Raw genomic sequence first — 24879 nt, forward strand, 5'->3', positions numbered from 1 at the left:
TCTCTACATCATTTACATATCGTTTTCAAAGGAATTATTCTACAAAACACACACATATATATGTATATATACATACAGTATATATATATATACACATAATCACTAGATAGATTGGTAGAATAAAGGCTGGTGGTTAGAATAGATTAGATATGATAGATATACACACATAGAATAGATGGTTATATAGATGTCAGTGACACACACATATATACAATATATTTGTGTGCCACATATGCTGTGCTCAGTGTCTCGGTGTGAACTCCTATTACCTGTCTGACGGCACCCGAAGCGTGAGAAAGTTCTCCTGCTTGCGGTGCCATTAGACAGGTCCTGGGAGTTCAAAGCCAATTAAATCACTTCACCTGACAGCAGTGGGAGAGCTGTCGGCTTTCCCTCTGCTGGTTAAGAAAATTACATCTTATTTTTTCAGAAAAATATTATTTTAATGATTAAATACATGTACAGTAAGCTGCAGACACACTGTACTAATTGCATATGCCACTGACAGCTATATATCTATCTATTCTATATGTATTTACTGTATTTAATCCATCTATTCTACTCCGGTTGTGATTTTACAGTATGTGGCTGCTGAATTGCTGACTTTTCTTCTATCTATGTAATATATATACATATATATGTGTGTGCGTCACTGACATCTTTATATCTGTCCTATGTGCATATATCTATTCTTTTCTATTGTAACCTGTCACGCTGTGATTTTACTGAATGCGGCAGATGAATTGCCAGCTTTTCATAGGAGATCGGAGTGTAAAATTCGTATGATCCAAGTGTTGTGCGATTGACTTCTATTGCGGGATGCGATCCAATTTCCGATTGCAATCGCTGCATGCTGCAACTTTTTTCCAGTCCAGTCATCATCCGATCTGAGCTGGAAAAAAATGCAGATGAACACACAATGATAGAATATCAAATTGGTCCAAATGCAATTCAATTTTTCAATGGGTTGCATTCGTCTGATTTCATCACAAGTAGGAATGAGTCCTTAGGCTGGAGTCACACTAGCATATGGCATCCAATGGGAGAGAATCAGATGCAATATGCTAATGACCCTCGGTTCCTTCTCTGTTGCGAGCGGGAGCCGAGTGTCATGCTAGTGTGCTCCAAGCCTCTTTCACAGAGAAGATCGGAGCACAGCTGTGGAGGAGGTGGAGAAAGTAATTACTCCATCTCCTCCGCTGCCGGCATCGGCATATATCACATTACACTTGAATGATATCAGAGTGATGTGTGTTGTGTCAATCATACACATAGACTCATATGGGTGCGAGTGAGCTGAGACTCGGCCGAGGCTTGGTGCTAATCGCAGCATTCTGCAATTGTTCTCACATGCCGGTTTGGCATGAAAAAATAATCGCAGATGTGAGCTTCCCCATAGAATAACACTGGGCAGATTTCTATGTGATGTTTTATTGCTTAACACTCAGCTGTATTGGACGGCAGTGTGACTCCAGCCTTAGAGGAAAAGTATTATAGAAACCCATGCACCACTTTTGCATTTATCACCCTCTCATGGATTTGGTTTACAATTAATGATAGGCGAACCTGAACAGTAAACTTCAGGGTTCGTAGGGAACGCCTACAGTTCGCGCACAGACCCCGAACACGGACTTCTCCAAGAAGCGCAAGAAACATCAGCGGCTCTGATTGGCTGTAAGAGCTTTAAAAAAATGTGTTTACCTCCAGTCACAGGGGTATCGACTAATGAGAGTACTACTCCCATCAGCCTACGCCTGTTGTTGCTAATAATAGCGAGAGCAGGCAGCAGCAGATGGGACTATTCATCAGCTGGAAACTGCGCTAAAAATAAATGAATAATAAAAAAATGACCTGGGGTCTTCCTATTTTTGAAAACCAGCATGGCAAAACTGAAAGCTGTGTGCTGCAAACCTCAGCTGTCAGCTTTATCGTGGCTGGTTATCAAGAATAGAGGGGTCCCCACACCGTTTTTTTTAATTTATTTAAATAAATTATTTTAAAAAAATGCTGTGGGGTCCTACCCATTTTTGATAACTTGCCAAGATAAAGAAGACAGCCTGCGCTGGTATTTTCAGGCTGGTAAGGGGCCATGGATATCGCCCCCCCAGCCTAAAAATAGCAGCCCTCAGCCGCGCCAGAAAAGGCACATTTATTAGATGCGCCAATTTTAGAGCTTTGCCTGGCTCTTCCCGCATGTCATGTGGCAGTGGCAAATGGGGTTCATAGTTGTGGGGTTGATGTCACCTTTGCATTTTCAGATGACATCAAGTCCAGTAGTTGGAAAGGCATCTATAAAATGCCTATGCACTACTAACCCTATAGTCTTATTGTCAATAAAAAAGACCCATAATAAAGTCCTGTAATGGAAATAAAAACACACAGTTTTACAAATTTATGTAAAAATAACTGGAAAATGTGGCTTTTTTGATGCAGCAAAAATCTGCAGCATCAAAAACACAGCAAAAACTCATCATGTGAAGACAGCCTAAAAGGAAAATAAACTCATAATAGAAAATAAACAAAATAGGCAAGCAAATCTACCATTATTCTCCTTATTCACTGTGAACATATTTGTCTCATGTTATAATAAAACTGTGAAATACATTCAAGTTTTAACAAATTACTTCATATAGCAGCCATGTTCCCCTTGTTCCTCTCCTCACTAACCATGATGTACGGCAGCACAAGCCTTTCCTGTTCCTCCTGGCCCTGTTTTCTGTAGGATACATATACAGTACCAGTAAACGTCATCCCTCATTCATGCCTCAAAACCTCAAGCATTTACTAGGCAAATATATATATAGATGTGTGGAAAATGAACTATTGTTTGTATACATTTGGTTAATTGATTAACTGTAGTAGTACTATGTATCACCTGAGGATAATATACTGTATATAGATTTGTTTTTCTCTCTGCACAGTCCTAATAACCCCTTCATGACCTTGGAATTTTTCCATTTTTGTGTTTTCGTTTGATCCTCTTCTTTCCAGAGCCATAATCTTTTTCTTTTTTCGGCAATATGGCTGTCTGAGGGCTTGTTTTTTGCGGGACAAGGTATTCTTTTGAATGACATCATTGATTTCACCACATAGTGCACTGGAAAACAGAAAAAAATTCAAGTGTGGTGAAATTGCAAAAAAAGTGCAATTCTACAATTATTTTTTTTTCACCGTGTTCACTATATGGTAAAACTGACCTGCTATTATGATTCTCCAGGTTATTACTAGTGTGCAGATACCAAACATGTAAAAGTTTTTTTTTTATTTACAGTGGGAAAAATAAATATTTGATCCCTTGCTGATTTTGTAAGTTTGCCCACTGGCAAAGACATGAAAAGTCTATAATTTTAAGGGTAGGTTAATTTTAACATTGCGAGATAAAATATCAAAAATGAAATCCAGAAAATCACATTGTATAAATTATATAAATTTATTTGCATTTTGCACTGAGAAATAAGTATTTAATCTCCTACCAACCATTAAGAGTTCTGACTCCTACAGACAAGTTAGACTCTCCTAATCAACTTGTTCCAAGCATTAAAAACAGCTGTCTTAGTTACCTTTATAAAACACTCCTGTCCACAGACTCAATTAATCAGTCAGTCTCTAACCTCTACAACATGGGCAAGACCAAAGAGCTTTATAAGGATGTCAGGCACAGCTACAAAACCATAAGTAAGACACTGGGTGAGAAGGAGACAACGGTTGGTGCAATAGTGAGAAAATGGAAGAAATACAAAATGACAGTCAATCAACATTGATCTGGGGAACCATGCAAAATCTCACCTCTTGTGGTATCCTTGATCATGACGAAGATGAGAGATCCACCTAAAACTGCACAGAGGGATCTTGTTAATAATCTGAAGGCAGCTGGGACCACAGTCACCAAGAAAACCATTGGTAATACATTACACTGTAAAGGTTGAAAATCCTGCAGTGCCCATAAGGTCCCCCTGTTCAAGAAGACACATGTGCACGCCTGTCTGAAGTTTGCCAATGAACACCTGGAAGATTCTGTGAGTGACTGGGAGAAGGTGCCGTGGTCAGATGAGACAAAAGTTGAGCTCTTTGGCATTAACTCAACTACCTGTGTTTGGAGGAAGAGAAATGCTGCCTATGACCCAAAGAACACCATCCCCACTGTCAAGCATGGAGGTGGAAATGTTATGTTTTGGGGGTGTTTCTCTGCTAAGGGCACAGGACTACTTCACTGCATCAATGGGAGAATGGATGTAGCCATATACCGTAAAATCCTGAGTGTCAACCTCCTTCCCTCTGCCAGTACATTAAAAATGGGTCGAGGCTGGGTCTTCCAGCAAGAAAATGACTCAAAACATACAGCCAAGGCAACAAAGGAGTGGCTCAAATAGAAGCACCTTAAGGTCATGGAGTGGCCTAGCCAGTCTCAAGCCTTTAATCCCATAGAAAACTTATGAAGAGAGTAGAAGCTCCGAGTTACCAAACGACAGCCTCAAAATCTTAATGATTTAGAGGTGATCTGCAAAGAGAAGTGGAGCAAAATTTCTCCTGACATGTGCGCAAACCTAATCATCAACTACAAAAAAGTCTGACTGCTGTGCTTGCTAGCAAGGGTTTTGCCACCAATTATTGTCTTGTTTGCCAGAGAGATCAAATACTTATTTCTCACTGCAAAATGCAAATAAATTTCTATAATTTATACAATGTGATTTTCTGGATTTTATTTTTGATATTCTATTCCTCAATGTTAAAATTAACCTACCCTTAAAATTATAGACTGTTCATGTCTTTGTCAGTGGGCAAACTTACAAAATCAGCAAGGAATCAAATACTTATTTCCCCCACTGTAAGTGGGTAAAAAAAATTCCAAAGTCTGTAAAACGCAAAAATGGCACCAATTTCCAAGATCCGTAGCATCTCCATTTTTTGTGATCTGGGGCTGGGTGAGGGCTTGCGCGCCAAGTTGATGTGTTTATTGTTACCATTTTAAGGTACATGAAATGTTTTAATCACCTGTTATTGCATTTTATTGCAATGTTGCGGCAACCAAAGAAACGTAATTCTGGCTTTTAGAGGTTTTTTTCCAGTTACGCATTTACAGATTGGATTAATTCTTTATATATTTTGATTGATTGATTGATTGGGCGATACTGAAAGCGACAATATCAAATATGTGCATTTTTTAATTTTTTTTATTGTTTTATTTTGAATGAGACAAAAGGAGGGTCATTTGAACTTTTTTATTTTTTTTATATTCCTAAGGCTGGTTTCACACTTGCGTTTTTTCGCGCTGGATTTTAGCGCTAAAAAACGCATGCGTTTTTTCCGCCTATATTTTGCATGGGATGCGCTCATGTGCGCATACACATGCGTTTGTATGCGTTTTTCCGCGCATGCGTTTTTTTGCGGTATGCGCTCGGGCGCACAAAATGCATCTTGTTGCATTTTTTGGGCGTCCGACTTGCCTCAAAAAAACACATGCACGCGCAATGCGTTTTTTTACAGCAAGACTCCTATTATAAGTCTATGGGTGAGCATATGTGCGCATTGGCATGCTTATGTATGCGTTTTTTTGCGCATGCGTTTTTTTTTTAACCATTAGTTGGACAATGGAATTTAGGGGTTTGGGTTAGAGTTAGGGTTAGTTAAGGGGGTTTAGGGCTAGGGTTAGGGTTAGGGTTAGCTATGGTTTAGGGTTAGGGTTAGGGTTTGGGTTAGTAGGGTTTGGTTAAGGGTTAGGGTTAGGATTAGTATGGTTTGGTTAAGGGTTAGGGTTAGGGTCAGGGTTAGGGTCAGGGTTAGGGTTAGGGTTAGGATCAGGGTATGGTTTGGTTAAGGGTTAGGGTTAGGGTCAGGGTTAGGGTCAGGGTTAGGGTTAGTAAAGTCATGGTTTGGGTTAGTGTGAGGGGCCACCTAATGTTGGAAAAAAACGCAAACGCGGTAAAAATGCACTAAAAACGCATACAAACGCATAAAAACGCTGCGTTTTTTTCATGCATGCTCATAAAAATGCTTGAAAAAAACGCAGCATTTGTATGCGTTTGTATGCGTTTTTTCAATGCGTTTTTTTGCGGGAAAAACGCGCTGCAAAAAAAAGCAAGTGTGAAAGTAGCCTAAAAACTTTTTTCTACCTTTTATTGGCTACATTAGTCTCCTTAGGAGACTTGAAGCTGCAATCTTCTGATCGATTATGCTGCACATAGCAGGCTTCACCCCTGCTCTGTGTAAAAAAAAAGCATTATCTGTAGTGATGAGCGAGTATGCTCGTTGGTCGGGTTTTCACTAGCATGCTCGCAGCCAAGGGAAAGCAGACAGCTGTGAGTTGGTCTTATTATGCTGGGAAGCGACGAATATCCATGGACCTTCCCAATGTAGTAATATCAGCCCACAGAATTCTGCTTGGCTTTTGCTGGTTATTAAAAATGGAGGTCCAAAAAAAAAAGGATGTGGGGTTCCCCTATTTTTAATAACCAGCTAAGGCAAAGCGACAGCTGCAGGCCATTATTTTTAAGCTGGGAAGTGCCCAATAACCATGGAGCTTGCCACAATGCTCCATAGTCCTTAATGATGTCACTTTAGTTCACAGTCGCCGGTTGTTGCAGAGCCCAATGTGAAAGCCAGAACGATGACTGGTGACAGAAGGCTCCATAGGTCACTCGTGGTCATGTCTCACAGGCGATGAAATCAGTTGCAGCTTTTTAACAAGCTTTATTTGTCTCATGAACCCAAATATTAACACGGATGTAGGATAAGAAGTCCATATTCTGGGTTTGTTTGTTACAAACTCCAAACTGTACAGTTTGGGTTTGCTTATCCCTATTTGCTGCGCCTTTCATATGGAGGATCATGCAGAGAACAGTGAGCAACAGAGATGAGAGGTTAGGTGAGTATCAGTTGGGTTTTTTTTCTTCATATTAAGTTTATTAAGATCTGGGGTCTCTCCAGACCCCATAATAAGAGTCATTCAGTTGCGGAAAATACATGTGTTCTTAATCAAGTTTTCGGGTTAAAATTCATGCGATTTGGCAAATTCAAATCTTGTTAGATTCAGTCATCTCTAATGTTATATTATGATAAAAGATTACATTAACATCCATCAATGGAAGCCTAACTGCTGTGATCCCTTGCGATCAATAAAGTGCAATGCAGCAATCATGCAGCCTCCAGGAATTGCTGATTGGAACCAACTGAAGACAGTAGCAAGTTACTGTCATTGTGTAATAGGAAGGGTTAATGGAGGTCAGATCTTCACTGATCCTGCGGATTTGCCATCAATGTCTGTATGAAGAAAGCCATAAAGATAACAATAAGTCCAGAAATGTTTGTATTAAACAGTGGGGATGGAGAAAAACTAAAATATGAGATATTGAAATTGCATCTTTTTGTGATAATGTACAGTAGCTCCTTTCACACTGCAATACATAATTAACATTATCATCATAAATTGTATATTTAAAATGCAGTACAGATGTTTAGTATAAAAATACTTTTTACTATGGCCACTATAGCATAATTGTTACACCAATTCAATTGATCACAACTTGTTTTAGTCTGCACTGACCCCTTCTGGCTCAGAGAAAATTCACTTTGACGATCAGTAATAGTTCTAAAATGTCCTTACAGAGTAACAACATTCTAAGCTAGGAAAGGACTTGAGACTGCAGAATCCATTAAACTATAATCATTGCACCTTCACAGTGCTGAACCCCGAGCATTAAAACAAGGTGGCTAGAATAGCTTGAATCTTACAGAGAAACACTATGAAGTTAGGATTGAAGATTAAAGTGAAATGGCACCTCAGAAACGTAGTGCAGAAGAACTTCAAAAGTGATCTTGTGTTAATAAGGCATTTACATTTCCTATATGTTGCCAGTTCTGCACTTATGTAAAAATGTCTCCTTATACATAACAAAAATACAACACTAACAATATTCATAGTGGGAAATGATATTCATGTTTAATATGTATACAAACACGTCAATATCTAGTAAGACCACTATAATGCTGTGTGCTTCCTATACAATCATTACACTAGTGTCAGAGGTTTAGCTTTAAAGGGAACCTGTCACGCTGGAAAAGACGATATATGACAGTTATTGGGTCAGTCTGCAAGTAAGTGGCTTTACAATGTTGCCCAGTCGCCTTACTGAATGCTTGGTTACCAGGAACGGCTCATTTTCAGTTATAAAGTGCTGTAGAGAGTGGATACAGTAATCACTCACTATACTGTAAGAAGCGGTGGTAAGCACAGCTCAGCACTTTGATTGACAGTTCGCTCTCAACAGATGAGCTGCAGAGACCACTGTCAATAAAATTGCCAGGAAGTGCCTACAGTTACCGCTAAAGGTATAGTTAGTTCAGTAAAGCAGCGGAGCAGCATTATAACGCTATTTATCAACAGATTTACACAATATATGTAAGTTAATAGCATTTCCAAGGCAACTAGTTGGTTTTAAGCTCCTAGGCACCAGTGCACAATCAATAACAGAGCCCCCACCTTCCATGTGTAGTTGCTTTGTAAATAAGATAGTTTGTTAATATTTAGTTATCGTAACTTAGAGGTGTTGTTGCTATTAGATTAAGGGCTCATTCAGACATCTGTTTCTTTAAAGTAAGCGATGAGCAGACTGAGTTTCATTAGCCACTTAAATTAGTGTCTTCCGAGTTTCATCAGAGTTTGGCCCAATTTTTATCATTTTTTCTTGCAAGTGAAAAAAAACCCAAAGAAGTACTGTACATTCCAACAGTTTTTTCAAAATACCTTTAGTTTTCTTTCAAAATCAATACTTTCTATGGGATGCCATACTACAAACTACTAACACAAATGTGAGACATATATTGCAAACAAGATTTGTTATTTTATACACCCACAAAGGTGATGGACGTGCAAACCCCATCCGGTGCCACTATCACTTAATGGAGCACTTCTCGCCACCATTGACACCAAGAACAGCTTATCAGAGGGTGTGCCGGCTGATGCATCCCCACTGATCAGACATTGATAACCTATTCTACTGCTAAAGTAGTGGACAACTTCTTTAACTAAGAAAACCAAATCCATTTAATACAATCAGCAATTGCACCACATGGAAGAGAAATGTCACAAGAATTCAGAAATAAAATAATGTATTTTTCACAACAAAGGTGAAGGTTTCAAGGAGATCTGCAAAGCTTTATATATACTGTTAGGGAATTTAGATTGTGAGCCCCTTTGGGGACAGTGCCGATAATGTCTGTAAAGCGCTGTGGAATTAATGGCGCTATGTAAATGAGTAAAATACATAAAATTAAATAAATAAAATCAGTCAGAATATGTAGCAAAAGTGATATAAAACTTAAAGATGGAAATTGAACCATCTCACAGAGATGTCCAGACCGACCACAGAAGTTAACACCTAAACAGGTGCATCTTATGATGAGAAGGGTTAAAGAAAATCAACATGCAAGTTCATTGCAGTTTTCTGAAGAAGTAGAACGTCAAACCGGTATGAGTGTTTCCCATGACACAATATGGTTTACACTACAGAGGAATGGAATGCATGGGTGTCATCCACGAAGGAATCCTTACCTAAAGTCAATGCACAAATAAACAAAAAACCCACATACAATTTGTCAGGGCATATACTGAAAAATATGAAAGCTACTGAGTCTCTGTTATCTGTAATGGTTAGACCAAGATAGGCATTTTTGAAACTGATGACCTCAAACCAGTATGGCATTGCTAAGTTGAGGAGTACAAAAAAATGCATAGCGCCTAAAGTGAAACATGGAGGCAGTGTTATTATTAGGAGCTTCGTAAGTGCTGCTGTTGTAGAGAAGCTACATTTCATTGATGGCATCATGAATTCACAGATGTACTGTTCTGTATGGAAAGAGAAGGTGCTACCATCACCCGGTGCCCTTGGTTCAATTTTTGTCCAGTCAGTCCACAGAGTAGTCTCTCAAAAGTCTTGGGGATCATCAAGATGTTTAATGTCAAAACTGAGATGAGCCTTTATGCTCTTATTGCTCAGCAGTGATTTTAATCTTGGAACTCTGCCACTTTCTTTCTTATGGTGAAGTCATAAACACTGACCTTAAGTAAGACAAGTAAGGCCTGCATTTTTTTGGATGTTGTTGTGGGGTCTTTTGTGACCTCTTGGATGAGTTGTCGCTGAGCTCTTGGCCCGTCACTCCTGGGAACTGTTTCATGTTTTTGCCATTTGGGCATAATGGCTCTCTCTGTGGTTCGCTGGAGTCCCAAACCATTAGAGATAGCTTTGTAACCTTTTCTAGACTGATAGATCTCAATGACTTTGTGTCTCATTTGTTTCAGAATTTCTTTGGATTGCGTCAAGATGCCTAGCTTTTGAGGAATCTTTTGGTGTACTTCACTTTCTCAGGCATGTCCTGTTTAAGTGATTTCTTGACTTAGAACAGGTGTGGCAGTAATCAGGCCTGGATGTGGCTGGGGAATTTGAATTCCACTTCTCATAGATGAGATATACCACAGTTAACTTATGTTTTAAGGAGGGGGCAATTACTTTTTCACACAGGGCCCTGTAGGTTTGGATTTGTTTTTCCCTTAAAAATAAAGACCTTCATTTAAAAAAATGCAATTTTGTGTTCACTTGTGTTATCTGTCTAATACTTAAATTTGTTTGGTGATCTGAAACATTTAAGTGTGACAAACATGCGAAAGAAGAGGAAATCACTTTTTCACACAACTGTAGCTGATGCAATATGTCACTGTGATGACAGAGAATTTATTCTTAATTAGGCCAGATGTATTTTTCTTCGGATTGTCAAAAGACATAGGTCATTGTTCATATGAGCCTGAACATTAAATCTTGAATTGATGTGTTTTTATTTGGTGGGTCAAGAGATATAGGCAATTGTTTATATGAGCCTAAATGTTGAGTCTTGTATTAATGTGCTTTTCTTCGGTGGATCAAGAGACATAGGCCATTGTTCAAATGAGCCAAAACATTGACTCTTGAATTGATTATTGTGTTGATATCTTTGGAGGACAGGTACACTGGGTAATTGAACAACTGATGTTTGCTAATATGTTGATTATCCATTGTATAAGTCCATGTAGTTTGTTGAACTGCAGGACCATAAAGGGCAAACTATGCAGATTAATTAAATAATCAAACAATGAGAGTTGACCTCATCCCACCTTACCCCTCACCTATGGATGATGGCTTGATGGACAAATGTAGATATAAAAAAGGACCTTTATCCTTCTGCAAAGAGACTCTACAGAATAGCAGCCAGGACACCATGGCTCCAACCAGAGGAGTACAAATTTGGGAGATTTCTACAGGATGTCAGCTTAAGGGACCATGGCGCTAGCTGGAGGAATACAGATCTTCTCCACTGAACATCACTGAACCCTGAAAGACATTGAGAGAAGCCAGGTTAGGACCATCTGGTCACCTGAACCCATGGAATCCTTATGAGAAGGCAGTTTGGGACAATCAGGTCACCTGGCTACGTACCTCAAAGGACTGTCACCTTCCTAAGCTTGTCGTTACCTTCTCTCTGTGGGTATCCGTCAAAAGCTGGGTGCCACTGGTGGAGGTAGTTGGCCTGAAAGCCCCAAAGTCACAGCTGATCTAATCCCGATGAGTCAGCGGAAGGGTGAGACTCTGTGATTTACACTATCTTGTGTATTTACAGGGACTGTTCTATATGTTATTGTCTCTTGGTGGTACAATATAGTATTGTCACACTGTTTTACCCTAACCATGTGTTCTCTGAATACTACTCTGCCCACGTGGAAGGACTGCAAGGGTTCAGTGGGATGATCCCTGGTCCATCATACGATCTTTCTAAAGACAGTCTTTAAACGTTCTCTCTCATTATTCTGGCATTTGGGAAATATTAATAATTATGGTAATCCTAACTGACGTAAAAAGGGAAAAGTTTATTCTGACTTCATGTCAGATATTGAGAAAAACATGCATATATGTATTTTTATACAGTGTATGTAAACTTCTGGTTTCAAGTGTATATATATATATATATATATATATATATATATATAGTATTTATAAATCTCTATATATAAAACTGAATATATGTATGTATGTGTGTATCACCAACCAATCACAAAGCATCTTTCATTTCACCAGAGCTGTTCAAAAGAAGCTGAGCTGTGATTGGTTGCTATGAGCAACAGTTTTCCTTGCAACCAATCACTAAGCATCTCTCATTTCACCAGAGCTGGTTAAAAGTAGCTGAGCTGTGGTTGGTTGCTATGAGCAAGTGTTCCCACTTGACAACACCTCAGCAAACACTGACATGGTGGGAGAAATCTAGCATCCCTGGGAACATAAGCTCCCAGCCATTGTCTGCCCCCCTGAAAGGAGCAGAGAGCATATGACAGAAATGAATACCCCCCTCCCATGCCTATATACCCATCATACATCCTCCATCTCATAGGCACATCTTCCCTCTTAAAGGAATCTCCGGTATGGAAGTCAGAGCAAATCCTTCCTGCGCTTTGGTTTTGACCCCAGGTTCTCTTAAAGGGATCCCTGGTATGGAATTTAGGACCGTTCCACTCAGTTCTGTGGTTCTGACCCCAGGGTCTCTAAAAGGGATCATTGATATGCAAGTCATGGCCAATCCATCAGGCGCTCTGGTTCTGATCCCAGGCTTTCTTAAAGGGAACTTCCATTATGGAAGTTAGGGCAAATCCACTCAGCGCACTGGTTCTGACCCAAGGCCCCTCTTAAAGGGATCCCTGATATGGAAGTGAGGGCAAATCCACTCTGCACTTTGGTACTGACCCCATGCTTCTCTTAAAGTATGGAAGTCAGGGCAATTGCCTTCAAATGCTCTGGTACGGAACCCAGGCTCTCTTAAAGGGATCTCCTGTAAGGAAGTTAGGGCAAATTCCTCAGTGCTCTGATTCTAACCCCAGGGTTCTATTAAATGGATTATTGGTATGCACATCAGAGCAATCCACTCAATGCTCTGGTTCTGATCCCAGACTTTCTTAAAGGGATCCCCGGTATGGAAGTTAGGGTAAATCCCTCAGCACTCTGATTATCACCCCAAGCTTCAATAAAAGGGACCATAGGTATGGAAGTCAGGGCAAATCCACTTAGTGTTCTGGTTCTGATGCCAAGCCTCTCTTAAAGTTATAACCGGTATGGAAGTTACACTCAGTGCTCTGGTTCTGACCCCAGGCTGATGGGATGATGTGGGATATTAGGGGTAGTATTCTGGTGGCTCTGGCTGACAGGATGATGTGGGATATCAGGGGTAGTAGTCCGGTGGCTCTGGGTGACGGGACGATGTGGAATATAAGGGGTAGTAGTCCGGTAGCTTTGGCTGATGGGATGATATGGGATATTATAGTGAATGTGGCTATGCGGAGTGGGCGGGGCTCTACACTCAGCTTTATAGATATAGATATAATCATTATAATTTGTTATAACTAACCATAGTTAGTTACTATGCCTGGGCAGCGCTAGGCTCTTCAGCTAGTAATATACAGTATATATATATATATATTTATATACACTGCTCAAAAAAATAAAGGGTAAACATAAACAAAACAATCTAACTCCAAGTCGATCACACTTCTGTGAACTCAACCTGTCCAGTTATGAAGCAACAATGATTGTGAATCAGTTTATCCTGCTGTTGTACAAATGGAACAGACAACAGGTTGAAATGATGGGCAATTAGCAAGACAAATCATATAAAATAGTGGTCCAGGAGGTGGTGACCACAGACCATTTCTGTGTTCTCATCCTTTTTGGCTGTTGCTTTGGTAGCATTTTAACATTGCTCTCACCTCGAGAGTTACAGTAGCATGAGGCAAGAAGGGTAGCTGTGCCTGTCAGCACAGTGTTCAGAGCATGGAGCAGATACCAAGAGACACGCCAGTGCACCAGGAGCCGTGGAGGGAGCCGTAGGAGTGCAACAACCACAACGACCGCTACCTGCTCTTTTGTGCAAGGAGGAACAGTGCCAGAGCCCTGCAAAATGACCTCTTGCAGGTCACTAACATCCATGTGTCTGCTCAAACTGTCAGAAACAGATTCCATGAGGGTGATATGAGGGCCGTACATGCACAAGTGGGTGTTGTGCTTACAGCCCAACACTATGCAGGGCGATTTGCATTTGCCAGAGAACAGTAAGATTGGTATATTCAACAGCAGCAACGGACACCCGCAGCAGCACCGAACACCTGCAGCAGAAGCGGACACCCGCAGTGGCGCGCTGCACATCTGAACACCCCCACATCCCGGCCTGCAGCAATGCTCCACTCTTGCCTCCTCCAGCAGCAACCCTGGAACCCAGCTTCACCTCAGCCACCACCCCCCGGTAAGCAATTAGACGGATGGATTATAAGAAGCAGCTCTATTTTATTAAAAAAAAGTTTTTTCCTATTTTTCTCCTCAAAATTTTGAGTGCGTCTTATAATCCGCAAAATACGGTATATATTTATATAATACCAGTGATTCCAGTTCCACTGTTAAAATCAGTATTTATATTTCTGTTTGTTGGGCTCATCCCCCTTGATTGGTGTGTACTATAATCTTGTTTTAAATGTTTTTAATCACTGTTGGCTATATGAATAAATTAAGCAAATATTGTTATTTATACAGTGGTCCCGGTATTTGTGCAAGTCTCTTTTCTCTGTCTTTCTTAGAAAATGAAGTATTTCTCCCATAAAATTATTGAAATTACACGTTATGTTATATACATGTTTGTCTCCTTTGTGTTTATGGGAACAACAACAAAAAAAAACAGAAAAGAAAGGCAAATTTGACATAATTTCAAACAAAACCCTAAAAATGGGACAGACAAAATTGTTGGCATGCCCAGCTTAATATTTGGTTGCACACCCTTTGGAATAAATAACTGCAATTAATCGCTTCCTATAACCATCAACAAGCTTCTTACACCTTCCAACTAAAATTTTGGACCACTCTTCTCTTGCAAGCTGCTCCAGGTCTCTCATGTTGGAAGTGTGCTTTCTCCCAACAGCAACTTTAACATTTTTCCACAGGTATGCAAAGGAATTAGGATCCGGACTCATTGCTGGACACTTCAAAACTCTACAGTGCTTTGTATCTTTGTAGGCAGTGTTCTTTTCTTTGTAGGCCTCATTCCGTTTTTGGTAAACAGTAGAATTATGTGCTTTACCAAAAAAGCCTTAACATGGTCTCATCTGTCCACAAGACGCTTTCCCAGAAGGATTTTGGCTGTATAATTTGGCAAACTGCAGTATAGTTTTTAATGCTCTGTGTCAGCCAATTTCTGTTCACCATGGTTAGTGTGGCACACACAGACACACAATGCAAATATTGAATCAACTTCTCCCCTTTTATATGGTTTCACGTGTGATTTTCATATTGCTTACACCTGTCCCTTGCCACAGGTGAGTTTGAACGAGCTAGAAACAAACTTGTTTATCCATAGTTTTGGAAAATTGCCAACCATTTTGTCCAGCCTATTTTGGGGGTTTGTGTGAAATTTTGTCCAATTTGCCATTTTTTCCCTGCTTTTTCTATGTTATTCCAATTTTTTTCATTAGCTATGGTTCATATAACTCCATTATGGGTTGTTTTGTACTAATGTCATTTCTTGACATTTTTAAGATGCTTTTAATTGTTTTTTACGTTATGTGCCTTCATAAAATGTGATTTTTTGGGGGTGATCCCTGTTTGCACGTGGCATGTCTCTGTTCTCTTTTATATGTTTATAATACACACCATTTTAAAACAACATATCAACAGTGAAGTCTGGAGGTTGGAACATCATGTTGTGAGGCTGTTTTTCAGCATACGGCACTGGTAAGCTTCATGTGATTGAAGGAATGATGAATAGACAAATGTACCCAGATATCTTTGATAAAAATCTGCTGCCATCTACCAGTGGACAACTCAGCAAGACAATGATCCCAAACACACAGCCAAGGAAACTCTCAATTGGTTTTATAGAAAGAAAATAAAGCTTCTAGAATGGCCCAGCAAATCACCTGACCTGAATCCAATAAAAAATGTATGGAAGGAGCTAAAGCTCCGAGTTCATAGTAGCCCACAGAACCTTCAGAATTTGAAGAGTGTTTATTTGGAAGAGTGGGTCAAAATCATACCTAAGCAATGGATGTGACTAGTTTCTCCATACAGGAGGCATCTTGAAGTTGTCATCACCAACAAAGGCTTGGATAAGAAGTATTAGCCCTTTAGTGACCACCAATGTGTCTTTAAACTGACCTGCGATATAATGGACTAGCATCCCTCCACTAGTGACAATCCAGCAGCTGTCGGCTGTACACTATAGCTGACAATTTGCTTCATCAGCCACAATCAGTATTGGTACCAACTATAGTTGTTTAACCCCTTAAATGCTGGTGTCAATAATGACTATATGGTTAACAGGGTGTGGAGGCTCCCTCATTAAACCCATCAGCAACCTGAGATCTTAACTGTGTGGTTTTGATGTTTACCATGACAATTCATGGCTAAACAATGGTGTTAAAGTCTACTGGCTACAATGACCTGTTCAGAATTTATCAACATTTATATGGTAACAATAAGCATCTTCATTCCTGTTATGTCGCTTTACATTAATTCCTGAAAAGCACCTGTAGCGTTAATAAACTACCTGAAACCAATTTTGAATATATTGAGGGTGCTCTTTTTAAAATGGTGTGACCTTTTGGGGGTTCCAATATATAAGACTCCCAAAATCACTTCAAAACTTAAAAGTCCCTAAAAAAATAAGTATAGAGAGGGGGAAATATTTAGCTCATCGTATATCTGGCACTTAGTGAAAGGAATCCACATATGGAGTTGACCTGGACCTGGGCATTTCTTGAGACAGAAATAGGAAGGAATGTTCACCAGCGTAGAAAGGTAAAACTTCAAATTTATTCAATACTTGTTTTAAAAAGACATGTTGACAACACAAGGAGAATCCCAGGGGACCAAGACCAAAGCATTTTGACTAGATAGTCTTAGTCATGGTCTCATCTTATGGTAATCTTGTAAATTTCCTTGAAAAATGAAAAATTACTGCTACATTGTTAAACCTTCTAAAATTCGAACAAAATAAGAGTGGTTTTACACTTACTGCATTTTTTGCGGTCCGTTATTGGGGCCTGTTTTTGTATCACCGCATTTTTTGTGGTGTGGCACAATAACGGCCCCCATAAAATGTTTGCGGACCGCCATTTTTTTCCAATACTATGGAAATAGTATTGGAGAAAAAAAGGCTTTCCTAAAACGGGAAGTGACGGCACGCCACAAAAACAAACTTCTGGTTTGTTTTTGAGGCCTCATTGATTTAAATGGGCACCGTGTCCGTACGCCGTGAAAAATATCGAGCAAGCTCGATATTTTTTCACGGCCGTATATACAGCCCTTATGGCCGTACGGCACACGGCACACCATTGAATTTTTTTAGGCCGATTTGGCGGCCCCATAGAAAGCTATTGGGGCCGCAAAATCGGCCCGCAAAAATACTGTAAGTGCAAAACCACCCTAAAACAACATTTTACAAATGGTGCTGATGTAAAGCAGACATCAGGGAAATGTCATTTTATAATGTTTTTGTGTGGTATGACTATCTGGATTAACCCCTTCCTGACATTTGACATGCTATCCCATCCTTGCACCCTGGGCTTTAATGCCCATGGACGGGATAGTACGTCATCGCGATCAGCTCACGGGGGGAGCGCAGTTAATCGTGGCCGGGTGTCAACTGATTATCACAGCTGATACCTCACACTATGTGCCAGGAGCGGTCACGGACAGCTCCCGGCACATTAACCCCTGGCATACTGCGATCAAACATGATCACAGTGCTGCAGGGGCATAGGGAAGAACCATGCAGGGAGGGGGCTCCCTGCGTGCTTCCCTGAGACCCTCGGAACAACGCGATATGCTCATGTTGTTCCGAGGGCCTCCTCCCTTTAGGCCCCCAGATCCAAGATGGCTGCGGGGCCTTCCGGGTCCTGCAGGGAGGTGACTTCTCCGTGCCTGCTGAGAGCTAGCCCTGAGAAGCCTCCTGCACTGCCTGTCAGATGGCTGATCTGGCACAGTGCAGTGCAAAGTGTCATATCAGTGATCTGACACTATATAGTAATGTCCCCCCTGGGACAATGTGATAATGTAAAAAAAAAAACATGTGTAAAAATAATTTTCAAAAAATTCCTAAATAAATAACAAAAAAAAATATTCCCAAATAAATTCTTTTTTTTGTAAATAAAAAAAGAAATAAAAGTACACATATTTAGTATTGCCGCATCCGAAACGACTAGTCCTATAAAACTATCCTACTAGTTAACCCCTTTAGTGAACCCCTTCAAAAAAACAAGGCAAAAAAACAATGCTTTATCATCATACCACCGAAAAAAAAGTGCAATAATACGCGATCAAAAAGATGGATATAAATAAGCATTGTACCACTGAAAACGTCATCTTGTCCCGCAAAAAACGAGCTGCCATACAGTGTCATCAGCAAAAAAATAAAAAAGTTATAGCTTGCAGAATAAAGCGATGCAAAATAATTATTTTTTATCTAAAATAGTTTTTATTGTATAAAAGCGCCAAAACATAAAAAATAAATGAAGTATCGCTGTCATCGTACTAACCTGAAGAATAAAACTGCTTTATCAATTTTACCACACACGGAATGGTGTAAATACTCCCCAAAATAAATTCATGAATTGCTGGTTTTTGTTCATTCTGCGTCCCAAAAATTGGAATAAAAAGCGATCAAAAAATGTCATGTGCCCAAAAATGGTACCAATAAAAACGTCAAATCGTCCCGCAAAAAATAAGACCTCACATGGCTCTGTGGGTCAAAATATGGAAAAATTATAGCTCTCAAAATGTGGTGATGCTTTTTTGCAATAAAAAGCGTCTTTTAGCGTGTGACAGCTGCCAAACATAAAACCCGCTATAAATAGTAAATTAAACCCATCTTTATCACGCCCTTAGGCTAATTTCACACTTGCTTATTTTTCCAGCGCGTTTTTAGTGCAAAAAAACGCATAGAAAAAACGCATACAGATGCATACAAACGCTGCGTTTTTTTCAAGCATTTTTATGCGCATGCAGGAAAAAAACGCAGCATTTTTGTGCGTTTGTATGCGTTTTTTGTGCGTTGCGTTTTTTTACAGATTTTGGAAAAAAAACCCAAAAAAGAAAAAAAAAACATTCAACAACACACAAGACCAATGGGACTTCATTGTGGGTGTGGTATGTTAATATATAGACCCTGTCTACAGTATTCTTCACATTTGCTTGATTCTTCTCGTGACCATGGATCTGCGCTGGAAGAGTTTTCACTTCAACTTGGATTTGGACATCGCGATGGCTCAGGCGTATGCAGTTGCTTGCCATGAACAAAGGAAGAGAGAGAGGCAGCGAAGACGGCAGCGGCGGCGTATGTGGATACATCCGATTGTTGAACTCCGGGAGAGCCGTGGGGCATACCACACCCTCTACAGCGAGCTCCAGGCAAACCCGGAGAAATTTACAGATTATATCCGGATGTCCCAAGAAAGTTTCAGGGATTTGCTTGCTCGTGTCCAACAATCCATCCGGAGACAGGACACACAGCTCCGTCGTGCGATTCCTCCTGAGGAACGGCTACTGGTGACATTACGGTATGTAATATTTAAAAACCAAGGGGTGCGGTCTGATGGGTTTTTTTTAAATTTAGTATTCAAAACCTTGGGTAATTAGTTTTCGTGAATGTACTAATATTTTATTTTATAGTTTTTTAAAATAATATACATAAATATTAATTTTACTTCTTTGTCTGTTCACAGATTCCTGGCGACTGGAGAAACCCTATCTTCACTACACTTCCAGTACCGTATTGGAATCTCTACCTTGTCTGGAATTGTTGCTGACACCTGCCGGGCTCTCTGGAATGTTCTTTGTCCAGAATTTATGCCCCTGCCCACCGCTGAAAAGTGGATGGAAATTGCTGACAAATTCTGGACAGTATGCAATTTTCCCAACTGTTTGGGAGCTGTTGATGGTAAACACATACGGATCATCAAACCCAAAAGAACGGGATCTGAGTACTATAATTACAAAAAGTACTTTTCAATAGTACTCATGGCCATTGCGGATGCCGGATGTATGTTTGTAGCAGTGGACATTGGAGCATTTGGCCGTGGTAATGACTCACAGGCTTTTAAAAACTCAGACATGGGCCGGAGGTTGTATGGCAACCAATTTAATTTCTCTATGCCACGGCCTCTTCCTCACACCGAAGCTCCGCCACTGCCCTTTGTAATGGATGGCGATGAGGCTTTTCAAATGTGCGGAAACTTACTGAAACCCTACTCCAGCCGGGACTTGGACCACACCAAAAAAATATTTAATTACAGGCTGACCAGGGCCAGAAGAACTGTCGAGTGTGCTTTTGGGATTCTTGTCTCCAGATGGCGAATTCTGGGCACGGCCATTAATCTTAAACTTGAAACAGTCGATGAGGTGGTGAAGGCCTGTGTGGTTCTACATAACTTTGTGATGGCTAAAGAGCACCCGACCTTTGAACTGGACGATGATGCTCCTAACCCATTGCCTGAATTCACTCAGCACACTCTCAGGTCATCCGTTGAAGTTGGCCAAATGAGGGACCAATTTGCGGCCTACTTTATTTCTGATGTAGGACGGGTGCACTGGCAAGATGAAATCGTGTAATGTTTTTGTTTGTTTATGGTAATAAAAAACCTTATTTGATACCATTACTGAGTGCACTATATTTTTTAAACTCCAATTAAATAAAAAACTTCCCATGTATAACTGAATTTTTTGATGTTCACACACCTGGGCAGATAAATACACATATGAGTTAAAATGCAGCATTGCTAGTCTGCGTGAAATATATTGGTACGAGCAAAGCTGCAGGCCATGAATCAGGAAACCAATTTTTTTCAAGAGAAAATTGTCCAACTAGTTGAAAAAAAAGTATGTGATTTTTTCAAAACCCAACCCTTAAAACCCAACCCCAATGAAAGTCAATGGGGAATACAAGTCAGCATTGAGTGGATGAATGTAATCAGCTCAATTCCAACTTTTATTTAAAATTGTGGTAGTGTAGAAATAGACAAGTTTCTAGAGTTATTACACTAGGCCTTGGAATGACTATACTAGGTCGTGGTATTTCAAATATGAGTATAGTAGGCCTTGGGCCTACTAGTATAGTCATATGTGAAATACCACGGCCTAGTATAGTCATACCAAGGCCTACTGTAATAACTCGATTTTTACCAACTAGGATCTTGTTTCACGAAAAACAAACTGGTGAAACTTGACAAGTTTCAACAGTTTGTTTTTCATGAAACCAGATTCTAGTTGGTAAAACTAGAGTTATTACACTAGGCCTTGGAATGACTATACTAGGCCGTGGTATTTCAAATATGAGTATAGTAGGCCTTGGGCCTACTAGTATAGTCATATGTGAAATACCACGGCCTAGTATAGTCATACCAAGGCCTACTGTAATAACTCGATTTTTACCAACTAGGAGCTTGTTTCACGAAAAACAAACTGGTGAAACTTGACAAGTTTCAACAGTTTGTTTTTCATGAAACCAGATTCTAAACCAGATTCTAGTTGGTAAAACTAGAGTTATTACACTAGGCCTTGGAATGACTATACTAGGCCGTGGTATTTCAAATATGAGTATAGTAGGCCTTGGGCCTACTAGTATAGTCATATGTGAAATACCACGGCCTAGTATAGTCATACCAAGGCCTACTGTAATAACTCGATTTTTACCAACTAGCATCTTGTTTCACAAAAAACAAACTGGTGAAACTTTTAAGAAAGAAACTTATTTTTTAGACAAGTTTCAACAGTTTGTTTTTCATGAAACCAGATTCTAGTTGGTAAAACTAGAGTTATTACACTAGGCCTTGGAATGACTATACTAGGCCGTGGTATTTCAAATATGAGTATAGTAGGCCTTGGGCCTACTAGTATAGTCATATGTGAAATACCACGGCCTAGTATAGTCATACCAAGGCCTACTGTAATAACTCGATTTTTACCAACTAGCATCTTGTTTCACAAAAAACAAACTGGTGAAACTTTTTAAGAAAGAAACTTATTTTTTAGACAAGTTTCAACAGTTTGTTTTTCATGAAACCAGATCCAAGTTGGTAAAACTCGAGTTATTACACTAGGCCTTGGTATGACTATACTAGTCCGTGTTATTTCACATATGACTATACTAGGCCTTGGGTTGGTTTTTAACATGTATTTACCCATCAGTGTGTGTGAGCGGCGCAAACAACATTAATGAAACTTTGCAATGGTGAACCACAAATGTAAATTTATTTTTAATCACAAAAATAAACCAAAAAATTATTTTTTCCGGCGTTTGGGGGCAGATGGTTTCAATTTGGGGGTGTGCAGGGAATATGCAACACTTGCAGTTGAAGACGGTGTTTGAGGGGAAGGGGCAACAAAACTTGTGGGGGAAGGTAGTCCAGTTAAGGGAATTAAACTAGGAACACTTGGAGGAGAGGAAATCTGTTCAGGTACATTTGTTGTAATGGCATGTCGCCGTAGGCTTGTGTGCCTGGACCGACTTTGGCCCAATGCCCGCCTTGATTGATTTCGCCTTGAACTTGGGGCAAATATTGAGTGTAGGTCCCCCGTCTGCTGGGGTGGCTGCTGCTGCTGCTGAGGTGGCTGCTGCTGCTGAGGTGGCTGCTGCTGCTGAGGTGGCTGCTGCTGCTGCTGAGGTGGCTGCTGCTGCTGCTGAGGTGGCTGCTGCTGAGGTGGCTGCTGCTGAGGTGGCTGCTGCTGCTGCTGAGGTGGCTGCTGCTGCTGCTCTTGGTTGGCAGTGCTCGTCCTTGCAGGAGGACTGGTGGCGGCAGTGATGGTCCAGGTTTGCGGAGTGGTGGTGGCAGGGCTACTACATGTTGTTGTAGCGGCAGGGCTGTTCTATGTTTGCCTAGTGGTGGCTGAGCTCCACGCATGCATGGGAGTGGCGGTGGTGCTCCAGACAGGAGCAGCGCTTGCCATGGTGGTGTCGGTGAAGTGACCAGCTGCACTCAGACTTGTGGTGGTGTAACGGTGGGGTCCTGGCTTTGAATAGAGGTGTCCGTGCAGTGGTATGCAGCACAAGTCGGTAGTGAGGTGAAGCGAGTCAATGGTGGCACAGGTGGAAATGACACCACTGACTGCTGACCGTACCGATTATGCTGCATAGCCTGCAAGAAAGCATTGTTGCAGGCCTGCAGCACATTCAGCTGTTGCTCAGGACTAAGGTGTTCCGCCATGCCCTTTTCAATCTTACTAAAAAAATGGTGTGCTGGTCTGTTGAGGTCGGCCTCCAGACGGTCAAGGGGTTGTTCTACAGAATTGAAGCGGTGTTCAAAGTGGTTAAAACCACGTTCCATGAGTGCAAAACCGCTTTCAACTCTGTCGGACAGCGACTTGAGGCTGGAATTAAAGGCCTCGCTCAAATGCATAAACTCGGGCAAGACATTCCTGTCCAAGGCCCTCTGCCGCTGGCGGGTAGTGCCCGCATAACCAGTGGCAGAGACCTGGGACAGGGGAACACCTGATGGCCCAGCTTCCTGGTCACCAGCTGTGTGTGTGGCTGACCTGCAAGGTGCTTCCTGGCTGTCGGATGGCTGGGACGGGTCAGAGGACGTCCGAGGAAGGACCGCTACAGGGCCAGGTTGCAGGGTGCTGCTCCAGGTGCTGTGGAAGAAAGGAAAATTATTACTACCATACCTTTACAAGAAGCATCAGCTGTGGATTAGAAAAACACAGATTAATAAAAATAAAAACCCAAAATTTATAATACTTACGATCTCGTGGCAAGGACCGGTCTTAGGAACTGCAACGCGTGATAGTGACGGTATCTAGTTCTGGTCCTTGACGCAGATCCACTGCGAACCTGGCCCTCAGCACGAACATCACTGTTGAAGCGGTCCTTGATCGAACGCCAACGTGTTCGGACTTTGTCCACTGTTGGGAAAAAAAAAACTGTGCCGTCAAGGACAACAGTCACTGCGGCACAATATAGCAATACAATACTCAAAGCAGTCACTGTAGAGCCCGATGACACTGTTGGGTTTCCTGCTAGAATATACCTAGCACGAAACCCAACAGTGCCGTCAAGGACAACAGTCACTGCGGCACAATATAGCAATACAATACTCAAAGCAGTCACTGTAGAGCCCGATGACACTGTTGGGTTTCCTGCTAGAATATACCTAGCACGAAACCCAACAGTGCCGTCAAGGACAACAGTCACTGCGGCACAATATAGCAATACAATACTCAAAGCAGTCACTGTAGAGCCCGATGACACTGTTGGGTTTCCTGCTAGAATATACCTAGCACGAAACCCAACAGTGCCGTCAAGGACAACAGTCACTGCGGCACAATACAGAGCAGGGAAGTACTCACTAAACGCCTTTTTGGAGGATGCTGTGGCGCTGTCCCAGCCATCCATCAACGCTGCGGCCACCTCATTCCATAGCCGCCGGGTCACCACATTGTCCTTGTACAGCCAGTCACGGCTGTCCCACAACGGCGCACGCTCCTGGACCAGGCTGATGAGCTGCTCATTATCCAGGTAGACGTCTTCATCCCGTTGTGGAACCTAGACAAAACACATTCATTAGAATAATCAAATTTAAATTGAATAAAAAGTTACAAAAAAAAGAAACATAAAAAAGAGTAAAAATAGAAGATAAAAAATAAAGAACATTACAAATCATTTGATACATACATTCCGTATCACCACCGGGACTTGGCTTCGCTGCTCCTGCTCTTCGCCCTCAGTAGTCCCGTCTGCAGAAGATGATGATGATGATGTCTTAAAAAAGTTGAAAAAAACGTAAGAAATTTGGAGTAGCAGCAGATATACTTACCAGATGCACGAAAATAATCACCT

At 40.9% G+C, this 24879-nt stretch overlaps 1 long non-coding RNA gene across 1 annotated transcript in view; it reads right to left on the reverse strand.

Annotated features, from left to right (window-relative positions):
• Positions 1 to 2917: 2917 nt before the first annotated feature.
• Positions 2918 to 24879, reverse strand: part of LOC141100838 (uncharacterized) — a 197461-nt gene continuing 175499 nt past the window's right edge. Inside the window, exons 2-3 of the long non-coding RNA XR_012234798.1 lie at positions 3787 to 3834; positions 2918 to 3097 (exon numbers count right to left, since the gene is read on the reverse strand). This is a non-coding gene — a long non-coding RNA (uncharacterized lncRNA). The remainder of the gene's footprint in view (positions 3098 to 3786; positions 3835 to 24879) is intronic.

This window comes from Dendrobates tinctorius, unplaced genomic scaffold (genome assembly GCF_039654945.1).
Source record: "Dendrobates tinctorius isolate UK_male_01 unplaced genomic scaffold, ASM3965494v1 ptg000111l, whole genome shotgun sequence".
NCBI classification, from domain to species: domain Eukaryota; kingdom Metazoa; phylum Chordata; class Amphibia; order Anura; family Dendrobatidae; genus Dendrobates; species Dendrobates tinctorius.